Source organism: Palaemon carinicauda, chromosome 30 (assembly GCF_036898095.1).
Source record: "Palaemon carinicauda isolate YSFRI2023 chromosome 30, ASM3689809v2, whole genome shotgun sequence".
NCBI lineage: Eukaryota > Metazoa > Arthropoda > Malacostraca > Decapoda > Palaemonidae > Palaemon > Palaemon carinicauda.
Window position 1 is genome coordinate 83,957,301 of NC_090754.1, and position 4,407 is coordinate 83,961,707.

Genomic DNA, 4,407 nt, shown 5'->3' on the forward strand with positions numbered 1-4,407 from the left:
AAAAAATAATTGTATTAGTACAATTTATTACATTATTCACAAGGGGGCCTATTTTATCTCGTGAATAATAATAATAATAATAATAATAATAATAATAATAATAATAATAATAATAATAACTAAGTACGTTTATTATTATTATCATTATTATTATTATTATTATTATTATTATTAACAATAACAATAATTATTACTAAAATCATTATCACAATGGTTATAATAATTATTATTACTATTTTTATTGTTATAAAATATAATAACTAATAACAATATCATATTACAATTGTCATTATTATAATTATTATCAACAATTATAGTAATTAATATCAATATCATATTACAATTATTATTGTTATTATTACTTGCGAATGGAAAAGCAGGATACTATCATTATTATTATGATCATCAATAATAATAAATAATATTCATATAATTATTAGTTATGTCATCATTCCAATCATTTAACTATTTCAAAAGAAAATTCCATAGCGGCATTATGACCTTATGCAAAAAAAAAAAAAAAAAAAAAAAAAAATCTTAGAAACAATACCGTATGCATAATGACTATTATAAAATTAAGAATTACCATAACGTTTATCTAATTATAGCATTCCTATTTTGAGGGGTCAATTAGTCATGCTCTCACTATAGGAAAATACAGTTTAAGTGCATGATTTAAGCTTAAGTCAAAGATTATTAGTCTGGATTATATACCACAATCTCTTCCCCTTTTCCTTGGGGTCTTGCCGTAAGGTCCTATATTAATAAATGAAAAAACCATAAACCATACAACATTTAAAATAAAAGTTTCCCAGCAACCATAATTAAGAGGTGTTCTTGTGCTCGTTGGAAAGGTCTCGTGGTCCCGCTACGTATAAGAGGTGTGGATATGGGCGTACACCCCCACCCCCCCCAATAAAGCCCTGCCAACACGATCGAGCATGTCCGACGGGCAAGCAGTGATACCAGACCACAATAGTTAGTAAGAAGGAGGGTTAATGACGTCAGAAGCGGGAAAACTAAAGGCATGGATCTGGCAACACTGTATGACGCCAGATCACTGTCTGTGGCTTTCCCGCTTCTGACGTCCTTAACCCTCATTCTTACTAACTATTGTGGTCTGGTATCACTGTTTGCCCGTCGGGCATGCTCCATCGTGTGGACAGGGTTTAAGGGGTAGGGACAGGAAAACCGTGAAACAGTGGGTAAGCATATCTCAGGAACTACACAGAGTTAAGGGGTTTTCTTAAACTCGTTAGAAAAATCTCAAGGTCCTGAGACGTATAGGAGTGTGAGGATGGGCATAACACTCCCTATAAGGGGTAGGAACGCGAAAGCCGTAAATTACGGGGTATGCATATCTCAGCAACCAATGGAAGGTGAGAGGGGTCCTTGAGCTCGTTGGAAAGGTCTAAAAAGGCTTGGTGTATATAGAAACCGACCAAAATCTTCTTCAATCTTTTTGGGGCTGTGATCCCTATACAGTGTTTTGGGTGACATACGTACATATATATATATATATATATATATATGTATATACATTCTCTCTCTCTCTATATATATATATGTATTATATATATATATATGTATTTATATATAATATATATATATATATATATATATTTATATATATATAATATATATATATATATATATTTATATATATATAATATATATATATATATATATATTTATATATATATATATATATATATATACATATATAATATATATATATATATATATATTTATATATATATATATATATATATACAGCATAATTCCTCTCTGCTAACTTTGTGTATATATGTATAAATACATGTGTATTCTAATATGAAAATAAAGTATGAATATATATATATATATATATATACATGACTATATCTATCTACTATATATATATATATATATATACATCGAGACAAAATAATCAGTTAACTAGTATTTTAACTTTCCCATGGGGCTATTCAAATATTATTTTCCGATCAAAACGATATAATCAAATAGGAAGTGATCAATTTTGTCCGTAGTAATAATAACTTTATTGTTCTTCCGAGAAAAGAAATAATGAAAAAAAAAGAGATTTAATGACCCAGAAGAAAAGCTCATCTTTTCTCTCTCCAACCTCCCAGGCAACCATCAGGAGAGAGAGAGAGAGAGAGAGAGAGAGAGAGAGAGAGTCTTACAAACGCACAGAATTGAAAATAACAGAAGATCTAAAACAATAAAGAGAGAGAGAGAGAGAGAGAGAGAGAGAGAGAGAGAGTCTTACAAACGCACAGAATTGAAAATAACAGAAGATCTAAAACAATAAAAGGAGAGAGAGAGAGAGAGAGAGAGAGAGAGAGAGAGAGTCTTACAAACGCACAGAATTGAAAATAACAGAAGATCTAAAACAATAAAAGGAGAGAGAGAGAGAGAGAGAGAGAGAGAGAGAGAGAATATTAGAACCGTGCAAAGTTGAAACTATCAGAAACTCAAAAACAATAGAGAGAGAGAGAGAGAGAGAGAGAGAGAGAGAGAGACAGTCTTAGAACCGTATAAAGTTGAAACTATCAGAAACTCAAAAACAAGAGAGAGAGAGAGAGAGAGAGAGAGAGAGAGAGACTTACTTTTAATGATGTTTTACCCTTCAAGTACTAATTATGAGTAAACCAAAGTATACTCTGATAAGTTAAAAGAAATGTGACTGTAAATAGAGAGAGAGAGAGAGAGAGAGAAGAGAGAGAGAGATCTTTAATGATGTTTTACTCTTCAAGTACTAATTATGAGGTAAACCAAAGTATACTCTAATGAGTTAAAAAGAAATGTGACTGTAAAGAGAGAGAGAGAGAGAGAGAGAGAGAGAGAGAGAGAGAGAGAGACTTCTAATTGATGTTTTACTCTTCAAGTACTAATTATGAGTAAACCAAAGTATACTCTAATAAGTTAAAAGAAATGTGACTGTAAAGAGAGAGAGAGAGAGAGAGAGAGAGAGAGAGAGAGAGAGAGAGAGACTTCTAATGATGTTTTACTCTTCAAGTACTAATTATGAGTAAACCAAAGTATACTCTTAATAAGTTAAAAGAAAATGTGACTGAGAGAGAGAGAGAGAGAGAGAGAGAGAGAGAGAGAGAGATCTTTAATGATGTTTTACTCTTCAAGTACTAATTATGAGTAAAACCAAAGTATACTCTAATAAGTTAAAAGAAATGTGACTGTAAAAAGAGAGAGAAAGAGAGAGAGAGGAGAGGAGAGAGAGAGAGGAGAGAGAGATCTTTAATGATGTTTTACTCTCAAGTACTAATTATGAGTAAAACCAAAGTATACTCTAATAAGTGAAATGAAATGTGACTGTAAAGAGAGAGAGAGAGGAGAGAGAGAGGAGAGAGAGAGGAGAGAGAGGACTTCTAATGATGTTTTACTCTTCAAGTACTAATTATGAGTAAACCAAAGTATACTCTAATAAGTTAAAAGAAATGTGACTGTAGAAGAGAGAGAGAGAGAGAGAGAGAGAGAGAGAGAGAGAGAGAGACCTTTGGCGTCCTGTGTCCCGCGCGTTAATCTTCCAGAGCAAATATTAGCCCGGTCTAAGCGACAGATCTCGTCCTCAATTGGGCTGTTGCACAGTCCCCAGAGACAAGAAGGCGTCCGCACCAGTCCACTGCCGTTAAGAGACAGACAGACAGACAGACAGGTCATCAAGTGTCATCTCTTGGATCTCCGATCCTCTTCATCAGTCACTACTCCCACACTCGGATGTCCCTTCAAGGCAAACAGACCGAGAGAGAGAGAGAGAGAGGAGAGATGAGAGAGAGAGAGAGACTCAGTATTGAAACAAAAAAGGCAGTTAGGGGATCTGTATCATTTTCAAGTTATATATATAAATCATTTTGTTTACCTAGAAGTCCTCTCTCCTAATAAGATATGGCATGAAAGGGAGTGTTTTTTGTCACTATTTTGAGGATCTTGCATTCCTAAGTGGTCACCTATCCAAGTGATCACCGGAACAAATGTTGCTTATATCAGCTATGGAGTACACGTGTTTCTTACACTCTACATATCTAATTATACTCATACATACATACACACACCACACACACACACACACACACACATATATATATATATATATATATATAAAAGCTACACCCTAGTTGGAAAAACGGGATGTTATAAGCCCAGGTGGACCCAACAAGGAAAATAAGAATAATGAACAGTTTACACAGTGATAAAAAGATCTTTTGGTGGATAGTGAAGAGAAACTGCAGACGCTATAAGCGCAGAGACCAGCGACAGAGGCGCGTTATATAATTAAAGTCCGCTAATGAATGGGCAAGAGACAATGCCCTAGCCTAGGAGACTGACCATTTTTATTATGATCTGCGACCAAAATCCCTCTCCCACTCAAGCTAGGACCAAGGAGGC